Source organism: Miniopterus schreibersii (assembly GCF_964146895.1).
Source record: "Miniopterus schreibersii genome assembly, chromosome: 1".
In the NCBI taxonomy this organism is placed as follows: Eukaryota; Metazoa; Chordata; class Mammalia; order Chiroptera; family Miniopteridae; genus Miniopterus; species Miniopterus schreibersii.
This window is the reverse complement of record NC_138101.1, coordinates 93,304,681-93,326,571: the sequence shown is the minus strand read 5'-3', so window position 1 is coordinate 93,326,571 and position 21,891 is coordinate 93,304,681. Positions and strand designations below refer to the sequence as shown.

The following is a 21,891-nucleotide window of genomic DNA, read 5'->3' as shown; positions in this document are numbered from 1 at the left end:
TATTTTTTTTACTCATATGCAAACATTATTATTTTAATCTCTCCCTTGTCTGTTCCTCAAAGCTGCAAATATAAATTATGACAATGCATTGTGAAGCAATACTAAAAAAAAATCAGAAAATTACAAAAAGGTATAGGTCATTGACATGAAAAGTTGTAGATTTTGTGTCTCCAGAAAGATATTACTAAAAAAAAAAAAAAAAAAGAAATAAAAAACAATCAGTGAATAATGCTGGTTTAAATTTGTACATTACTTTGCAAGGTTTTTAGTAAACCTCTCCTAAGTGTTTTTAAACCCACTGGCGATTAACAAACTGAAGGCAATCAACTTACTTCTGGAGCCAGAAGAGTTCCTCACCACTGTGAAGGAGTCAGCACTCTGCCTGGCTGCTGCAGAAGACTGACAGGGTGAAAGCATCTCCAAAGCTGAGTCTGAGGATGGTGTCAGAAGTGAGGGTTCTCAGCTACTACATGGCTTCCCAACACCTGGCTGAATGGTTACAGGGACTCTTCAAAGGAGACAAGCACAAAAAAAGTGTATCAAAATATGCTTAGGAAGTATCTTTGATAAATACAGTTGCTGTTAACTGTGGGATCAACCTCAACCTGTATCAGGAATATCACTAAATAGAATTTAAATTGATTTGCATAAAAAGGCTTTCCAGTGGAATGGGCAATATGCTCCGATTCCAATAGATATGCCAGCATTCTGTTTTTCACTTTTGGAAGGAGTCTTCCTATTTTATAGTTGAAGATAGTTCAAACAATCAACAGACATATAGTTCAATTTTATTTATTGCATTTGCACTAATTCAACCTATAAGATAATGTTAAAAATATGCCTTAGTCAACGAATGTATAATCACCACATACTGTGTATGAGATACATGACACTGGGAATATATCACTGAAATGAAGCTCTTAAATCCTGCCCTCATGGAGCTAATAGTTTTATGTCGTGTTGCCTACATTTTCTTCAATTGAGAAAACCTGTTTATTTCAACACATAAGTCTATGAAGAAAATGCACAGACATCCCATTGATATTTTAAAGTTATGTCAGAAGATTACTGATTTCTACCTATTTCAAAGGGTTCCATGTCAATCTAAATAATAACAGACCTAGCTCTTTGAGACACAATATTTAACTCTTTCCCCTAGATCTTTATAATAGTACCAACTGATATTCAACTACTATCATTCTTAATGCAGAAATGGGCTGAACTTATAAAAATGTTCTTGAAATGAATAAAAGCATTGTTATTTTACTAGGCTATGACTTATCTCATATGCAGAAGCAAAAGTGAGGAATAATATAATTACAGAGAGTAACAATAAAAAAAATCAAAGATGATACAAAGATAACTCAGTTTAAGTTTATTGTTCCTGCTGTTTCCATTTGTAAAGATGTGTGAATGAGCTTACAAAGTCAAAATTTAAGAGAGTGATTATAATGTCCTGAGATACCCAATAATTAGGACTTAATTTAAAAAGAAAGTTAACTGATTGCTTAAGTTTGTACTGAAACTACTCAGAAATGCTAAAAATCAATGCTTAGATTAATGGTAAAGCTAAATAAAAGTAAGTTATAGTTTATTTCAAATTATCTTTGAAAATGTGTCAACAAATGCTCTTTCAAAAATTATATTACAAACAATGTTTATTATGATAATAGAATAACTCATATGACATACACACAAATAAAAATTAATCATATGCTAACCATTTTGAGACAGCTATTCTTTGCCTTTTCATTTTCTTTCAATGAATATTTTAATCTAATTTTTACATTTTTACATGCATGATAAAAATACAAGAAATCTGGAAGTAATCTCCCTCCAAAGCAAGACACATTCCTTTCAGAAACAATTTCACATTTCAGTACATCCTCTCAGAAATGGTTCATGCATATGTAGAGTATGTGTGTATAGATTTTTATACAGATCTAAGAATACAGTACCCTGTTTGTCCTATGCCTTTCATTTAACACATCATAGAGATCATTCCATTTCTGTCTTCTATCAGCAACCCCATCCATTCTATCAGTAAATATCTCTCATATGCATACAACATAATCTGCTCACGTGTTCCAATTGAAAATATTTCCAGACTTTTGTTATTATAAAATGATATAACCAATGTCAATATACATGTATCCATGCACACATGAGTGAATACATATATAATAAAATTCCTAGAAGTAAAGTGTTTAGAATAAGGAGCCTCATTGCTTTTGAAACTCTGTGTCCCCCTTTCTGTAGTAAAGAGGCAGTATAAAGCAAGAGTGAACTTGAATTTATAATTGTTTTATATTATTGCATTATGATAGCAAAATATAAACACTTCCTATAATTATTCTAACAACAACAAAAAGGATTGATGACCAACAATGTTTACATGTATCCACTTTAGCTTGAAGAGCATAGTAACTGCTATAATTCTATCTAAATTCAATTCCCCAGATAAGGTTCTTTTTATGTATGGTTGTATTATTTATCAATGATAACATTTTCCTTTTTATCATATCTTTTATTAAGCACTTAATATGTGCCAGCTATGTAAAACATGTATTACCATTTATAAGGTGCTTGTTTTTAGTCCATATATTTTGACCAGTGCAACGCCAAAAACATCTTAGATTGGGATTCTAACAATGCAATTTTTCCAGTATTTCCTTTTCTTCTTGATAGCATGCTGAAATAAAACATCTCCTAAGAAAATCTGATCAATTCCTTAATTCCAAGTTGTTGCTATGTTGGCCTTATTACATAATCTTAGAAAATCTGGCAACAGTTATTGCTTATGTACAAGTATTCCCAAGAAATATGGTTCTCCCTCTAACGATTATCTTGAATGCCAATAATAAACTCTGAAAGAACTCAGGAAACTGGGCAAAACTCTGGAAGTTATTCAGAATATATTTTATAAAACTGAGACTCATGACCCCTTCCAGCCCCTAACAGTACTTTCTTTCCCTCTATGTGTTTGCTAAGTGTTCATCAGTTGTCTGAACATTACAGATGCTCCTCTACTTGCAATGGGGTTATATCCCAAAAAACACATAATTTAAGTTGAAAATGCATTTAATGTACTAACCTACCAAATATCTTAGCCTAGCCTACCTTAAATTTGCTCAGAACACTTCCATTAGCCTACAATTGGAAAAAGTCATCTAAACAATGAATACACTGTATAGTATTAGTTGTCTTCCCCTGTGATTGCCTGGCTGGCTGAGAGCTGTGGCTCATCGCCAATGCCCAGCACCATGGGAGAGTATCATACCACATATCGCTAGCCCAGGAAAAGATCAAAATCCAAAATTCGAAGTACAGTTTTTACTGAATGGAATCACTTTCACACCATCATAAAGTCAAAAAATTGTAAGTTGAATATCGTAAGTCAGGGAACATCTGTACTTTGATTCCTATTTCACTATCAGCAAAGGCAGGACTTTAAAGTCTTATAAACCTTAGTAGAATCATAGAAATGACCATATCACTCAGTTTTTCTTTTAAAAAGAAAAAAACAACAATAATATTACAAAAAAGCTGTAATTAATTCAAGGCATAATATCTGAAAGTACCAAGCATGGTGCTGTATTCATTGTAGGCATGCAATAATTTTGTTTTCCTCAGGAAGCTTTTCCTAAGGTTGCCCTGAGTTTTAACCCATTGAACACAAAAAAACCATGAAATATCTGAAAATAACAGTAATATGATCTAAGCATTTCCTTCAATTTAAAGTTCCACTGAGTTTGAACAATTATAAATCCACAAAATGGTATAATTAGCAATCTCTCTCCACCTTATCTCTACTGGTACAAAATAAATAACATGAGGGCGGTGTCCTACATTAGACTTTAATTGTATTTACCTTGTGTGAAAACAAAAGTTAAACATTTAGTCATCCAGATGTTTGATGAAAGTCATGCAAAAGCCAGCTGTTTTGGAATATATGAGAAAATGAATCATATGGTTTCACTGCAACTCATTCACTTATTTAATAATCATAGAATAATATAATGTTTGACACAATATGGCCATGATCTTTAGTGGCCTACTAAAAAAATGAGGGTATAAGAAATGCTATTTTATTAAGAGGAAAAACTTTAGTCCTGGACGGTGTGTCTATTTTTTGAGTGTCACTCCATGCACCCAGAGGTCGCTAGTTCAGTTCCCAGCCAGGGCACATGCCTGGGTTGCAGGCTTGATTCTTGGAAGGGGGTGTGCAGGAGGCAGCCAATGGATGTTTGTCTCTTATCGATGTTTCTCTCTCTCTCTTTCTCTCTCCTTCTCTCTCTCTCTTCTCTCTCTCTCTCTTTCTCTGTCCCCCTCTCCCTTCCTCTCTTTCTAAAAATCAATAAAACATGTTTTTTAAAAAAGAGGAATAACTTTAAAAAAGTTAGACAAGAAACATAGAATAAATTTGAAAATCACTTCACATTAATGAGTTTTTAATGCATAAATATGCAGAGGGATTCATATGACTGAATATGAAAATGCATTTGTGTTACTGAATATAAGTATAGTATTATATACTCAGCTATAGGAAAATGTTTATAATTATTGTACACATCCAGGGTCATATGACAAATAAACTAATGTGCCACTAGAGCATTTATTGCTTAATGTAAATGTCACATTGTAAATGATAACTAATCATCCTTTCCTCTAATAGCAAGAGTTCAGCAGTTAAATAAAACATAAATCTTGGTCACCTAGAACTTTTTATTACTACATTTGTAATTTCCCATTAACAACTCAAGAAAATAACTTTAAGTGATGGGTATATTTCAATAAGATACAAACTAAGTTGAAGGGCTTTTCTGAGAAGGGCAGAGGATGAGTAGAGGTGGGGTTGACTCTGAAATATTTTTAAGGATCTAACTCATTCACTAAATTTCAAAGTGAAAATAATGGATAGTTCATTATAACAAAACAGATACTAGTTAGTAACTGATTTAGTGAAGAAACAAAATGCATTATCATAATTTGCCTTAATTACAAAAAACTTCTATTTACTAAATCGTGGTTGCAAAATTCTAATACAAAAAATAAATTTACAAAAATGTAAAATAAGGCCTAACTAAAGATTGGGCCTACCTAAAGATTATAAAGCTAATGAAGTATTTTTCTTTATATAACTAATATTTTCTTAAATGACACAATCAAAACATTATAAATAGTGAGATAATTGTTTAAATATATATATCACTCCCTAAATAAGTTTACTCTGCTAAAAGTTTTCTTGAAATTTCCTTGAATTTCTAATTTCTGGAAACATTTTTTTTCTTCCATAAGACAAGTTTGATCGGCACTTTTTACTTTGTAAGTATTTGCTACCATATTTATTTACAGGTGAAGAGCACGACATTTACAAAATGTATTTTGTACAATCAAGTCTGCACTGTCCTCACAAATTGAGGGACTAAGGAAGACCTTGTCCTTCCAACAGCTATAAGCAGTCCTGGATAATGAGTTTATGAAAAACACTTTCTCTTCCTCCAGCAAATAAAATTATTTATGAAGCTGTACAGTTCAGCAATAGGAAGCAAAAGGGGAAAAAAATTACCTCAAGGAAAGCAACCGCTCCTTTGCTGGCGGGATCCGTCATTTTACAGACATGAAATATTCATATCAGAGATCTTATATATCAAGAGGAATGGATTACATATCAGAGCTACAACAGTAAACATTTTATTTATTACCAAACAGGACAAGAGAAGACTCTCTTTGGGCACCAGATCTTGCCCAGACTTTTGGAGACCAGGGTCAGCATGACTCCCTTCTCTAATTAACCCTCAAGTTTCATATTTATATCCATTATCTGCTCCTGAATTCCCCTCCTAATGCTCCACTCCAATATTTGAGAGCTTCCCAAGGACTGCTCTGATTTTAAGTCGCATCACAGATCCCTAAGTACTTAGCTTCCATTTAAGGGATTGATTCTTGGTCTTTATGAACGTAGGGTTTTAGAGAAACAAACTCAGGGAAACCAGCAATTCTCTTGAGCCCAGCTACTCTGTGCCCCCAGCTCCGAGCCGACAGCCCAGTACAAGGAATAGGACTGATAAATAATGAATCAGCATCTAGCTCTATTGGTGGCATTTAAAATTCTTTTCAGGTGAAAAATTACCACAATTTTGTGCTCAGGGCAGATTTCAAAGGGAGACTTGAAGCAGAAAATCTTTAAGGGACCCTTGCACAGCCAGAAGTTCTTTTCAGGCTGATGTACATAAAATATTTAGTAACCAGGGCTGTGGAAGGACAAAAGAGGAGCTCCCGGGGCCTGGAAAAAGGCCATTTCTTAAGCTCATTCTTGGGATCCTGCGGAGGCAGGCTCTATACCTAGTATACACAAGGCTGGTGGGAATCAGCAGCAGCTCCGGGGGATCTGGATGATCAGGTAGGTGTCCAGCTACTGGCTCCGGTAGAGGACTGTGCTCTCCATACTCACTCTCGGGTCACCACAGGTGCCTCTACATCTGCCCCCTTCCCTCCCTCCCTTCCTTCCTTCCTTTTCTCCACATCTTCACTGTTTGCAGGTGAAATTAGAAATTATTTTATAAAGAAACCATTATACTGTACATTCTCTAAACATAAGAATTTTCCAAATACATTAAATAGAATTTCAAAACATGAAATTCTGAGCTCTGAATCATGCATAAATTTGTAAAAGCCAGATCAATTTTTAATATGTAGATGAGAAAGTGTGTACCATTTGTTTATTAATATTCATTATACAAGTAATACATGAGTACATTTCTTCTTTTAAAATTATATATACTAGATAGGGGTTAGGGATGGAAGAGGGAGGTGGTCGTGGCTATAAAAGGGTAGCAGAAGCCCTGCTGGCGTGGCTCAGTGGTTGAGTATCTTCCTATGATCCAGGAGATCAAGGTTCAAATCTGGGTTGAGGCACATGACTGGGTTGCGGGCTTGATCCCCAGCAGGGGGCATGCAGGAGGCAGCTGATCAATGACTCTCATCATTGATGCTTCTATTTTTCTCTCCCTCTCCCTTCCTCTCTCTAAAATTAATAAAAATATATTTTAAAAAAGGCAGCAGGAGGTATCATGCTGATAGCACTGTCCTGTATTTTGACTTTCATACATACCTACATATGTGATAAAATTTAGAAAACTAAATATAAACCTACACAATATATGTAACTGATAAAATCTGAATAAGGTCAGTGGATTGTATCAGTGTCAGTTTCCAAATGTGATATGAGATGTTGTGCTACAGTTATGCAAGATGTTTCCATTGGGAGAAACTAGATAAAGGGCATATGGGGGTCTCTGTGTTATTTCTCCACAACTGCAGTGAATCTACATCATGGTACATCATTCTAAAGGTGACCCTTGGGAATCAACAATTCCAGGGCTGCAATCTCAGCATTCATTAACAGAAAAGGAATTTCCAGAACATCAAGTTTTACATTTTTAGTGAATTATTTAGTCATTTTCAAACTATATCTGAAATATAGTATGTTTTACAGAAAAACTAGGAAAAAGCTTAAGTCCATCAGTCCCTGTAAAAGACTGACTTGCTGCTCATTTGGGTGCAGGAGTGCAGCAGTGGCATTATTATAAGACAGGAATTAAGTTTTGCACCAAAAATGTAGCATGATAAATGATGAACCACTGTGCCCTGCTGTGCTGAGGTGGAGTAGAATCTTTACCTGATCATCACTGATACTTTTCCTTTTTTAGGCAAAATTTTAAAAAAATATATAGATTTCCAATGCCTGGAAAATGTGAGGTGGTTTAAAAGAGTGAGAGAAAATGCTTAGTAGTATGAATAGGAGTCATTCCATGTTTTTGTTGTTGTGGTGGTGGTTGCTTTGTTTTTAAAATATTACTTTAATCTCTGATGAAAATGCTTAATAAATTACATTAAAAATTAAATTTACTTAAAATGTATATGTCCAAACAGAAGAATTTATGGTGTACATAAACTGAACTCACACAGGACATACTATATACAGTATATTAGAAATGGTTATATTTTATATTTATAGTATATTAGCAATATATACATTATTTCTAATGTGTACACCCACATGAGTATATGTCAGAACACTAGATAAATAAGTATACCTGTAGGTCAAGCCATCTATCCATCTATCCAGAGAGGTAGAGAGAGAACATGCTCTAAATATATAAGCTGTAGTATTCCACTCTATGAACACTAGAACTTATATATTAGTCAGTGAGTTAAACACTAGGCTGTGGGTCCTGGACAAGTGGTGAACAGTTGTCATTTGGATTCACATTTTGGAGCAATTTCAGATAAATAAAAACCACGGAGATTGGGAGTTGGAACCACTGCAAACACCCTAATAGGTAATATGGATGTAGAAATTTTCTAGAAGCACAAGGATTACTTCTTTTGTGGGAATGGGGGAGGGGGATATTTAAAGTCACATTTACAACTACAGGGAAGACCTAAGAGAATGGAGTGGGAGGTATCAATTTACAATGAATCGCTAATGGCATATCATGTGCCTTAGCTCTTCCATCAGCCTATAAGCTCTTTGAAGTCCAGCAACATCCCATGGGCAACTCCATGCCCTGCAGCATCAAGCACACTCAGCTACATATAACAGACACTCAAGAAATATAAATTAAATATTTTAAAAGGCAAATAAAGGAAAATCATATACTAAAATACTCAGAGAAGTTATCTCTTGAGGATAGAGTTTCTAAGAGAAAAGATGACTCAAAAAGAGAAGTTCTAAAAGTAAAACCTGTATGATGTAATTAGAAATGATTTTGATGACAAAGAAGTTATTGGAAAGAAAGTTACGGAAACCACGAAGACTGTTCAGGAAGAAATTCCCATACGGTCAGATTATAAAGTGGTATGTATAAAAGACAGAAGGAAGGACGCAGAACCCAAGATGAATATAAAATAGTGTTTGCAAAGCACTTTCAGATACATTATTTCATTAGACAGTAACCCTGCTGTCCTTCGTCTTTTCCTGTTCAGCATTTTAACATTGACTTACAGGAAGATATAAGAAATAGTGCTTATTAAATCTGTGATGCTGTGACTGACACAAAACTGGGATTTAAAAATGTCTCCATAGGTTTAATGGATGGGCCAAGACTGTCAAAATGAAATATAATAGAGCCAAAGCTAAAGATGCTTAGATTCATAAACTAAGCTGTTAGATGGTAGGTTGAAGGATATGTCTTTAAAGGCAGTTTACATGAAACACACTTAAGGTATCAATTGTGTCCATGACCCTAAGGGTCAACAATTTCAGGGCTGCAATCTCAATATTCATTAATAGAAAAAAAAACATCCAGAACAGCAAGTCTGATAGTTGCAGCGAATTATTTGGTCCTTACCAAACTATATCTGGAATACAATGTGTCTCACTCTGAATTCGGAGGGACATGCCTAGAGACAGACATCCAAGGAAAGTACAGCCCACCTCAACCATTGCAAATGAAAAATGGCTGAAAAATAAAACTGGAAATTAGATCTTGGGAAAGAGATAATATACAGGGAAGATTTCTTCCAATACAATTTTTAAGGGAGCAGGAAGAGGAGGTGTTAAAGTCATAAAACATGATTTGGAATAAAAGATTAAATTGCATGGGGATCTTATTTTTACATTAAGAACATGCTATTTGAATAGTTCCACATTAGGATGGGCTGGAGGCATTGAATTTGTTGTTTGCTGATAGGTTCATTCTATATGAATATCAAAGACAACATTCTTGTGTAAGACTTATGGTTGGAGGATGGTCATGAAGATACCTTCCAATGCTAATATCCTGTGGGACTGCCTCTAAGACAGCCAGGTTTAGGCAGGCCCTTCTTCAGAAGCAAACTGGCTTCCCAGTACTCTCAGAGCATGGTTCTGCTTGGAGAGGCCTCTCATAAAGTGATGAGATAAATATATATGTGTATGTCTCAATCACTGAATTTATAATGGTAAATTTTAAAACTAAATATAAATGAGAAATTCATCTCAATTCCTAGGACATTATCTATAAGTAATATATTCCTATTCCAATACAAGTGTGTGAGGGAGATATAGTTTTTTAATTATTTTTTCAGTATGTTCTAGTTTGTGATTTTGATGCCTGACCAAAGGAACTGTAATTTGGATTATAACTCTGAAAATGTGTGCATTTGAATTTTACTGTAAGTGCTATTAGCTCTGTAAACTTTCAATCTCTAAGGAAGAGCACACTTTAATTTTCTTTAGAGTGATTACATGCATTAGTCAAATGGTCTGCATAGGTGTAACTGAGCTCAGAATTAAATATAAGCCAATTTTAGTATTTTCTTTGGGTATTCTACAGTTTTCAAAGTTTTTCCATACAACTTAATTAGTTTGGCCTTTAAAATATCCTTACGAGGCAGGTATCGTTGCTATTGATCTAATTTCCCAGGTCTAGATATAAGAAGTCACTGTGCACAAGGCTATGCCACTATTGAATAGCAGATAAAAGACACTAGAATCTATGGCTTCTCATAGGTCTCTTTCCACTCAACTCTATTTTTCACATTTATAGAAAAAGTTACTCAGGCACAAGAAACTTCATGTTAATAAAGAAGAAAATTGACAGTACTATAAAAGATGTGAGCAATAAGAATAAAATGGAAATTCAATTCATAGGAGCCAGATTGGTAAATCATTTATGTACACTTTTTCAATTTATTTTGGAGCCAAGGGCAATATACGTTTAAATTTATCTCAGTATATCAAAAATGAATAAGCTGAATAGAAAATATATATTAATATGAAATAAAAGGTACAGAGAATTTTAAAATGTGCATATAGTTCTATTGATGTTGGCTTGAAGTTACCATTTTTTAAATTATTTTATTAAAATGTGTTGGTTTTCTGACATGCATCAGTAACTCTACTTCTTAATTATTGCAATAGTTCAGTGGCAATAAATACTTGATATTAGGATGAATATTTTCTCACCTAATCAATCCGGTTCTCTTGATTCAATGTCCTTAGTATTCCAGTTCTATTTGCACTCATTCTTGATTCCCTTTATTGTAATTCAGTACTTCACTACCTCTCGCCTGCATTAATACAACAGCTTCATAAAGAGAATCCGTGCTTCTGTCTTATCACAGACAATATTTCCTCCATATTTTCATTTTGCCACCAGAGTAATGATTATCTCTATAAAATGCAAATCAGATTATATGTCACAAGTAAGATTCTAGCATGATACACAAGGCCCATATGCATCTGGCTTCCACCATTCTCCCTGCCCTGACCTCCATATACTTTCAAAGACAACTTTGAAAATCTCCAATTATACTTGCAAATCCTCAAACCAACTTGCCTTTTGGAAAGGTGAGGCCCCTGGATGGGCTGCTTCTTCCACCTGTACCATCCTACCCCTCTTCTTTGCCTAGCTAACTCCTTATCTTCCAAACTTAGCTCTTCTATCTGAGACAAAGAGGGGGGAAAATCTAGAATAGCTTATGTGATCAAATTTACAATTTTAAAAATGTATTCTGGTTAATTATGGCCAATGAGGAAGAAGATAAACCAGTCAGGAGACAATTTCCATCGTTCAGCACGTAGCTGGGGTTTTTAGAGGAGGATGGTGGCAGGAGCAAAGATGAAACTTAGTATGATCTGTCTGATGCCAGCATGAGCACCGTGCTACAAAGAACAGCATTTGAGACTTTGACTCTTACCAATAACTAGCTTTATGGTTATGGAAAAGTCATTTTACCTAAGCACCAATGATCTCATCTTACATATTTTACATGAGAATTCAATGAGATCATATGAGTGAGGAGTTGGTACGAAGGCCTGGAATAGAGCTGGTAGTCAGAGAGAGAGGTTACCTTTGAAAAGCACCAAATCTGGTAAGCTTGGCAAAAATTTAAAAAGTGAGGAAAACATCAGATACCAGTACAAACTTATAAAAAAATGAGCCCCTATATTCATATGAGCTGAAAACATAATGTAAAAAAAAAAACACAGTTTAGATAATTTCAACCATGAGCAAAAGTGAAATAAAGTGACAAAGATGTGTAGCCTGTGTGCCACTCACACCTTGGTCCTACACTCAGTTCTCTCACACTTTCTTGTTGTGGTTGTTCTTGAGCAAGCTAATTAATTTCTTAAATTATCAAATATTTTACATATAAAGTAAGGCACTTGGAATATAAAAGCAATATTTCTTTTCATTTTTGAAATGGAACATCTAGATACCAAATGTCCACTTTCTGCATTGTGTGGTATTACCCATGTAATAACTAGACCAGGGCCTTTTACTAAATTAACATTCAAAGATATAAATTAGAAACTAGCAACAATCAGAAATGGAAAAGGCAACTTCGAATTCTCTAATTATTATAAAAAGAACTCTCATCTCTTTGGCAAATACCATATTAGGATATTTATCATAATAAAAACACATAAAACTATGTTAGACATATATTTATAATGGTGAATTGAGGACTAGGAAAGAACTAATGTTTAAAAACAGAAGAGTGGTTATGGAAAACAGACTTGACAAGATTGGTATGTACTTATTTAAATGGAAAATTATACAGTATGTGTTAGCAAAAATTTAGCATGTTTAAAATCACAAAATACATATTATAATTACTCTACATCACTCCACCCTCACACTGCATTTCCTCTGGTAAGCGTTTCCTGACTCCTATGTATATTTGATCAATTATATTTTAGACTTCCTATAATATAAACGTAGTATTTATGACACTTTGTTTTTTGTCTACCTACCCATCTTCTTGCATGGCCCATGCATTATCTATCTACCACTCTAGTCTCAGATTTCAGAAAAGTATCCCATGCATACAAGTCATTAAGATGCTTGTAAATTTAGTAAACTTTGCTAGAAGTAAGTTTTCATATGACTAAAGGGACTAGAGACATGGTTATTATGCTCAGTATTTCCTGAACTAGTGGTAAGCAATGAAGACTTTTATTTTTAAATTATGGAATTTAATTAGCATTTCACAGCATTTGTGCAATAAAAGGTAAACAAAATCAGAACACAGCCATTTAAAAAGTCTATTTTTAAAAAATTTATCTTTATTGTTGAAAGTATTACAGATGTCCCCTTTGTTTCCCCCATTGATCCCCTCCACCCCACTGCCACTGCCAGGCCTTCCCCATATAATTGTCTGTGTCCATGGGTTATTAATTTATGCATATAAGTTCTTTGATTAATCTCTCCCCACCTACTCCCCTACCACCACCTTCCCTCTGAGATTCATCAGTCTGTTCCATGCTTCTATGTCTCTGGATCTATTCTGTTCATCGATTTATTTTGTTCATTATATTCCACATATGACTGAGATCATGTGATACCTGTCTTTCTCTGACTGGCTTATTTCACTTAGCATAATGCTCTCCAGTTCCCTCCATGCTGTCTCAAAGGGTAAGGGATCTTTCTTTTTTACAGCTGCATAGTATTCCATGGTGTAAATGTCCCACAGCTTTTTTGTCCACTCATCTCCTGATGGGCACTTGGGCTGTTTCCCGATCTTAGCTATTGTAAGTTGCCCTGCTATGAACACAGGGGCGCAGAAGTTCTTTTTGATTAGTGTTTCAGGATTCTTAGGATATATTCCTAGAAGTGGGATCACTGGGTCAAATGGCAGTTCCATTTTTAACTTTTTGAGGAATCTCCATACTGTTTTCCGTAGTGGCTGCCCCAGTCTGCATTCCCACCAGCAGTGTACCAGGGTTCCCCCTTCCCCACATGCTTGCCACACTTGTCCATTGATTTGTTCATGGTTGCCATTATGACAAGAGTGAAGTGATACTTCATTGTGGCTTTAATTTGCATCTCTCTGATGATTAGTGACGTTGAGCATTTTTTCATATGTCTCTTGGCCATCTGTATGTCCTCTTTGGAAAAGTGTCTATTTAGGTCCTTTGCCCATTTTTTAATTGGATTGTTTGTCTTCCTTTTGTTAAGTTGTATTGATTTCTATGGTTTTATTCATATTCATAGCATGACCATGAATAACACTGATGATTTGAAATGTTTCCAGATTTATTTCTTAAAAAAAACCCACAATTGTAATATTCAAATACCAGAAAAAGAATTTGGGGCAAAAAGGACTATAGATTTGATTAAGAAGATTAATTCTCAAGTTTTAATATGTAATTTATTTGTACTTTCATTTTAGCTATTAAAATAAGTACTAATTCTTCCAGAAAACTCTCATTAAGTGAATTATTCTTCACTTATTTGACAATAAAATATTACCTTCTTAAAATTTTCCGATAATCATAGATGTTTTAAAATACTTAATACTCTAAAATCATTTCTAAATATTTAGCAAAATGAACATTATTCATAGAGAATTCATTTAACTGAAAATGATTCAGTTTAAAACTGGGAAAATGGGAAAAACAAACAAAAACTCATAGACACAGACAACAAACAGTGTGGTGGTTACTAGAGGGAAGGGGTGGGGGGTACTAAAGGTCAAAGGGGGCCAGATATATGAAGACTGAAAATGATTTGACTGTAGGTGGTGGGCATACAATGTAATATACAGATGATGTATCATAGAATTATATACTTGAAGTCTATGCGATCTTATTGGCGAAAGTCCCCCCAATAAATTTAATAAAAAATGTATTATGCAAAGCAAAATAAGCCAGTCAGAGAAAGGAAAGTACATAATGATTTCACATTTATGTGGAACCTAATGAACAATTAAACTGAGGAACAAAATAGACTCAGAGATATGGAAGCATGGAACAGGCTGATGAATCTCAGAGGGAAGGTAGGAAGTGGGGGCATCAGGAAGGGGTTAACCAAAGAACTTATATGCATATGTGCATAACCCAGGGGCATACACAATAGTGTGGTGAAGGCCTGGAGTGGGGGCAGGAATGGGGAGAAAGAAGTCAATGGGGGAAAAAAGGGACATCTGTAATACTTCAACAGTAAATATAAATATTTTTAAAATGGGGAAAAAAATACTGGGTTCAAAATAAAATTTAAAAAGCAATTCAATTTAAAAAAAAAATCTTCCATAAAACTATTTAAAATATCAAGAGATGTTCAAGCATTATTTAACAAATGTAAGAAATTATTGAAAGTACAAAAGTATTTTCACTCAAATTAATACTTTCCTCTATTTAACAGGAAACTATTAATGTAAAAAAATGTGAGGATGGGGATATAGTTTTTGATAGTTGATTGAATTATTTGCAAAAAGTGAGTTTCCTGTTGGAAAACTTTGTTCTGGATTTCTAACTACAATTCAGATTCATTTTTACAAGATGCCATGTGTAAATAAATGGTTAATTCATGTATTGAGCTAAAGGGAAGCTTTAAAGCCAAAACTGATAGGTCTCTAAATTGTTGGTTTGTAAGTTCTTTTTTTTGTTTTTCAAATTATAACAGAAAGTTTATTTAGAAAGTTACAGAGGTAGTAGAAGTGAGCCAGCTGTGGTCTTAAGCTCAGGAAACAAGTTACAGAAGCAAAAAAGTGCCCTTGAAGCTTAGGAGGGAGAAAGGCAAAGGTCCAGAGGCTGAGGGAAGGAGAGTGGGAAGGGAAAGGTGAGGGCCTGCTCCAGAGAGGGAGAGCTTGCCTGCAAGTTCATCTTTTAAAAGACCTAACAAAAACAACATACTTGATCAATTTTTGATGGAGTCATTAAAATTAAAGTTGCCATTTTTGTCATAGTGATAAAAATGTCTCTCATCTAAAATGTTCAGACATTCAACTGAGTTAAGAACATTAAAACCAAGAGATTCGTTAAATGTTTTGGCTTCAAGATAGGAGACAGCTATAAAATTTGGAAACTTTCCCATTCTTAGGCAGTAGACTTATGGACTGTCTTATGATGAAGAATTAAAAAAGAACATTAGAAATCCTAAAAAGATTATAATTTTTAGTTTCAAAGGAAATCCTAGAGTTAATTTAAAAAGGATTTAGAAGAAAATTTTAAGGATCATGCAATATCTTTCACACCTGTCTTATTAAAAGATAGACAGAAAATGGATTTCAATTTGTTTTATTTTTATAGTTGAACTTTTTTTGTCACTTTTTTAAAAGGGATACACAGGGGTGTGTTTTTCTGTCTTTGAGAGTCTTTGAGTTTGTTAAGATGATCTATCTATACAAGGCTCTGACACTGTTAGACGTTTTTGCTGAGAGATTCTTTTGTCTTTTATTTTCGTCTGAATTATAGATTTTTTTAAGCTGTTAGCCTGAACTCTCAAAGAGGTAGTTACAACCATTTTATTTGTGTTTCCTTCAAAAAGAAGCAACACCAACTAATTTTGTCTGCATGTACTCTTAGTGATTGCTGATCCTGCAAGTTTATCCAATAAATGTGAGTAATGGCCGATTTTCCAAGCAGGTACAGCCTTTTAGGTTTTGTAAAAACCACATACAGAGGAGTGACATTGCCATCATCACCAGAATCTTCCCATTAAGTGAGGACTGACCTGAAAATAAGAACGAGCTGGTATTCTTGAAATGTCATGAAAACAAAACAGTTTGCTTGATATGAAAAAATAAAAGCTCCTTAAGGATGTTCTAATGTAAATCTGTGTGATTAAAGCTAGAAGAAATGCCTAAAGAAGAATTTAAGAAGAAACAAAAGTGGGGTTTTTTTTTGAGGGGGTAGGGGAATAGATCATGGACAAAATTGCACAAAAAGCCAAAATAAATTTAGAATGTTTTCTTCCAATAGACTTGTCATATTCTCAATAAACCCTAAGTGCTATGCAGCCTTCCAAAACACTCAGCAAAAAAGGTCTGAGTGTTTCTTAACAGAGATATTGAAAAATAAAGCTAGTTTTGGTACCTCAAAAACAGCATTTAATAATCAACTCCTAAGCGAAGACATAAATATGGTGATTTTTTTTCTTTGATCTTTTGGTTTTGGCCATCTTTCCCTTTTCGGTATTCATTCCTCATAGTACCAGATGGTTAACATCTCCATACTATCCTAGATTCAAATTCAGTCCCATTTATCTACAACTGGCCTCTCTGCAGTGAGAGTGAGCAACTGCAGTTGAGATTATTTGCACCCCTATCCTCCCCTCCACCCTCACTTCCCAACACTCACCTCATTTGCACAGTTGGAATATTTTAGGCATACACAGAGAAAAAATACTTTGGCTCAATGTCACATATGCAGCCAAAGGCACTGCCAGTACTAATACCCATACTTTTCAAACCTGAAGGCTGAATATTTTTTAAATTCTGTTATTGATGGTGTTGTTTTAAATTTTTTTTTTCTTATACCATGCTGCTTGACTTTGGCTGCTTTACCTCAATTACTGATTTGAAATTTATGAAGCACTTACCTCAATTTTAAATGTTATTTAAAATAAGCTGTTACTAATAAGCAGTTCATCATTTTAACTTAAGAATGACTTTTAAATCAACTTCCAATATTAAGATTACATTCCTCCAAGAAGATGTAAATTCAGCTTCAAATAAATGATCTGAAGTTTTGTCACTGTGAAAGGCAGGTAGAGGCTCCATTTTCACTTGGAATTGCCTTACCTGTGTGTAAATAGTCAATAGTCACATACGGCATAGGTTTCTTAGACCATCACGATATTATGACCCTGTCCTGGAACAACATTCAAGTTGAGAGTAAGATATGGAAAAAGAACCAGTAAAGAGACTAAAAGCCAAATAAATAATTTTATATAAAAATGTTAACCTATTCATATAATTACAACCTTTTACTCATTAATGTTAATACTATATGCATACATTGCTCTGCCAAACATGTTGATTTAGTGGTTTTACTGAAAATTTTATCAACTGTCTATTAAAGTATCACCAATACCACTAACAGTTTAGCTATAATGCATAATATGCTTCATGCTTTTGAACCTCATCTAAAGAAAAAAGGTTAATAGAATAATCTGACAGAGGAGAAGGTAGTGTGTCAAAATCTAATGGGCTCTTTGAAAGGTAAGTAACTGATCCCTACGATGGCCATTAAAAAGTCAAAAGAGTAGGAAAAATGAAGGAACTTTTATTTACATTATGGAAAAAGAATGACTAAGTAAAATAGGCCGATGTTTATATACAATCACAGGGCTAATCATGCTTTAATCATAATGCCCCTATGGAAATTTATGCATTATAGGTATCTTAGCTATTATTTCTAGAATGCTTCTCAAAAGATGCATGTGTGTTACTTGCTGTAATTCTCATTAGCAAACATTACACTTCACATAGTATGTTTCTTATGTATACTATATTTTTTATATATACTTATACATTTCGCTTGGACAAAGGCAGTTTTGATTGACAAGAATCAGGAAGAAAAAAATAAAGGTACTACATAAAAAGACAAGCAATGGTGAAAGTTCCAAGGATTCCTCTGAACTATCAGATTTATAAAACAGCACAACAAGAGGCACAGATATTGAAGACAATGAGTGAGGGGAGCAAAAACTATGTATCTTATTTTTGAGCTCCAAATAGGGAAGGGTCATTCCTACAGCCAATAGCAAGCCAACCTTTCTAAGTAATGTGTTCCCATGTCATCTACTTAATGTGTTATCATCATCAATCATATTTACATGCTTGGGTTTTTAAGATAACCATTTTTTAAATAGCTAAGTAAAAGCACTACCAAGTAACTTATGAGAAAATTCAACCAATTGCACCACAATTTCTATTTAGGAGATAAGAGGTTGATACTTTGAACAATAACTTTCTCCAGCCTGTTTTTTAACCTAACATAAAAGAAAGCAAATATATATAAAAGCAGGGAGTTAAGAGTAAACAGTGGTTATTCCAGAGGAGAAAAGAGTGTATTTGCAGCAGACAGGAGCCAGGTGCCCTATGAAGTAGATCTACATTTCCTGAAAGACCTAAAAAGATGTTAAAAAGTATAAAAATATGGTTCCATGAAACAGAATTATTATTTGACCAGAAACTCTCTGAAATAATTACATGGATTTGGCAAATTATAGTAATCCTAGCAAATATTTACTGACACCTGACAAATAGATTGGGTTGAGAGAAAGAGAGGTATAAATTTTTTTAAAATTGCCTCCAAAAGTATGACACAGCAACTGAAGAATTAAGGATGATTTCTGGGCTTGTGTTTTGAGATGGCTGACTAGTTCCTGTGCTCGATATTCAAAAATATCTAGCAAGGATTAGAAGAGTCAGGAAGGTATTTCACTAGGCCTAATCTAACTGCCATATGATAGGTAGGAATAAAACTTGTAATGAAAGAAGAGATCAAATGCCAACTGTCCCCAAAAACAACTGGTGAAGCCATTCAAGCAAATGGGAGGCAGAAAACATGACTTATTACATTGGGTTCTAAAGTCTGATAGCACTGCCTTCTTATGCTGACTCTACCCCTTAATAGAAATATTACCTGGGAAATTAACATCTTTAAGCCTCAAGTTTTTCACCTCTAAAATGTGAATACTAATTCTTGTTCACCTTGTTCAAGTGGTCATGACAATAAGATGAGAGAAAATGTAAGGTGCAATGCCTGACATATAAGTGCTCATTAAAATATCATGACTCTAACTTCATTACTAAACTACCATCTACTAAGAAATAAGAAAGGAAAAAGAAAAAGCTGCAAGGCAAAATATTCTAGTGGTTTTCCACATCAATAAAAGTAACCAGTCAGGACTGTTTAAAAAGAATAATCTTACAAAAAGTAGAAAATATAGGGGAGTATGTTGCTAGAAAATTTAGAAGGCAAAAACTGCTTAAGGAGATGTAAATAAAAATTTCAAAGAGTAGGAAAAATGAACAAAGAAAGCTTTTATTGTGGCTGTAGGGGGAAGAGAAATTAAGAACTGATATACTAATAAAATAGTGGGTAAACAAGATGAAAATAATCACATACAATAAATTCCTGTTTAATTTATTACGTGTTGTATTGCATATTAATGATAATGCACTCCTTAAAATATGCTTACAATTTTAAATTTCTTAACCATATTTACTTGGATTATATAGACTCTCAGCAATAAAAAGAATATCTTTACAATGTTCTATAAAAAGTTAGCATGCATATTTTTTATATTACACAAAAATTAAAAACTGATTTTATTGACTATTTTGCTACTTTAAACATACTATAATTTCATATGTCCTTATACTTTTAATTAGTATAAGTCAATTCATATGCACTTATGGACATTATTCTTAAAGTCCAAATGTAAATTATTTCTGCCTTCAGTGTAGCATATTAGAATAAATCTTAAAGATGCTAACTAATTGAAATATAAATGTCTTCATTCATTTGGCAGGTTTTTAGTTCATAATTTGGTGGCCTCAAAAGACATATGCTTTAAATTGAAAAGGCTATTTTAATCTGGCTAAATGTGACAAATTTGGTATTCCTTCCACTGTTTTAAAATCATTTGAATAAGAAACATTGTTTTTCCTTTTAACAGATGTTGTCATTAGATTTTTTTTTTATTGCACCCTGGTAAGAACACTTAAGATGAGGTCTTACCTCTAATCAAATTTTTATGTGTACAATATTGTATTGTTATCTATAGACACAATGATGTACAGCAGATCTTGAAAGTTTATTCATCTTGTCTAAAGGAAATTTTATACTCCATTTGTCCTTCCCCCGCAGCCCCTGATAAACACCATTCTATTCTTTGCTTCTAGGAGCATGACTATTTTAGATACATTATATACGTGAAATCACTCAATATGTGTTCCTCTTCTGTGACTGGTTTTTCACTTAGCATCATGTCCTCAAGCAGAACCTGCCACTTTTTATGCTGAATTTTACTACAAACTTTTAGGAAAGGTTTTAGTTAATTTATTTTTGTTTTCTTTGTTTGGTTATTTGTCTTTTGCCTTCTATCTCAATATTAGATATACATGTATTTTAAAATATATTTCATGTATTCTCTTCCAACGTGTGTGTGTGTGCGTGTGTGTGCGTGTGTGTGTGTGTGTGTGTGTGTGTGTGTGTGTGTGGAGAGAGAGGGAGAGACAGAGGGACAGGGAGACAGAGAGAGGAAATATATACAGTAAAATCTTAAAGGGTGAAAGGGCAAAATAATTTAAACAATATTTAGCTTTTTCATAAATGAAAAGGTGAGATTAGAGAGAATATAAGAGAATACAATGGATTTGCATGACAGGTAAACTGAAGGGTATAAGATTCCTAAATGAGCTGAGTGGTGCCATGATAAAAACAGCAGTTAGAAAGAAAGGTTGTATGTGGGTGACTTGGAATAATAGCTCTTATAATAATAGGATAATTTGAACAGTAATTTCTTAAAATATACACATATATCTTAGGTATAAAAATACCACAGACTATGGTTATAAAATGGCACTATAATCTTAGGCATTTTCATATTTTTAAAAATCAGATATTTAAAAAGTTAGCTTAAAATGGTAAAACATCATTAAAACTCAACTCTTGCTGAAATGGAAAGGTTTAAATAAAACAAATAAGATCATATATTTCAATAAATAAATACACAAGCGACTTTTAAATGATTTGTTCAAAGTCAGGATAAAAATAAAACTTGAAAAGATCACATTTGTAGCGATGATCTTTTTGCTTTTACATGGTGGCTAAAAACAAAAAATTCTATTAGCCCATAATTCTGGAAGTTCAGAGGGAAGAAAGGCGGTTCAGGAAAGCAGTGAAGGCCCTGACTCTTTCGAGCCTGACGCTGTGGTCCAGCGTGCAGCTCCATCCTAAGGCCGCTTCCTCCTGCAGCTGTAGGATGGCTCCTGGTAGCAGCTGCTCCCTCGAATCTGCCTGCTCCAACAGAAGTAGTAAGAGCCTCCCTCTAATTGTAAAAAATACCCTTCCAGCAGTTTTAATAGGCCAACATAGGTCACGTGTTCACTCATAAGGTAGTAGTGGAATGTCAATTAGAAGTGTGCTTAGAGCTGGGTTTC

The 21,891-nt window shown here is 34.0% G+C and overlaps 1 protein-coding gene across 13 annotated transcripts in view; it reads right to left on the bottom strand.

The window, feature by feature from the left end:
* Nucleotides 1-21,891, bottom strand: part of LRFN5 (leucine rich repeat and fibronectin type III domain containing 5) — a 275,105-nt gene that overhangs the window by 144,866 nt on the left and 108,348 nt on the right. For 9 of the 13 annotated variants that reach the window (XM_081120205.1, XM_081120194.1, XM_081120206.1 and 6 more), the window contains exon 2: nt 333-508. The exons of 2 other annotated variants lie outside the window; for them this stretch is intronic. The gene's annotated coding sequence lies outside the window, so the exon portion shown is untranslated. Of the gene's footprint in view, nt 1-332; nt 509-10,954; nt 11,162-21,891 lie in introns of all 13 variants that reach the window. 2 more of the 13 variants (XM_081120200.1, XM_081120203.1) reach the window with 1 other exon arrangement.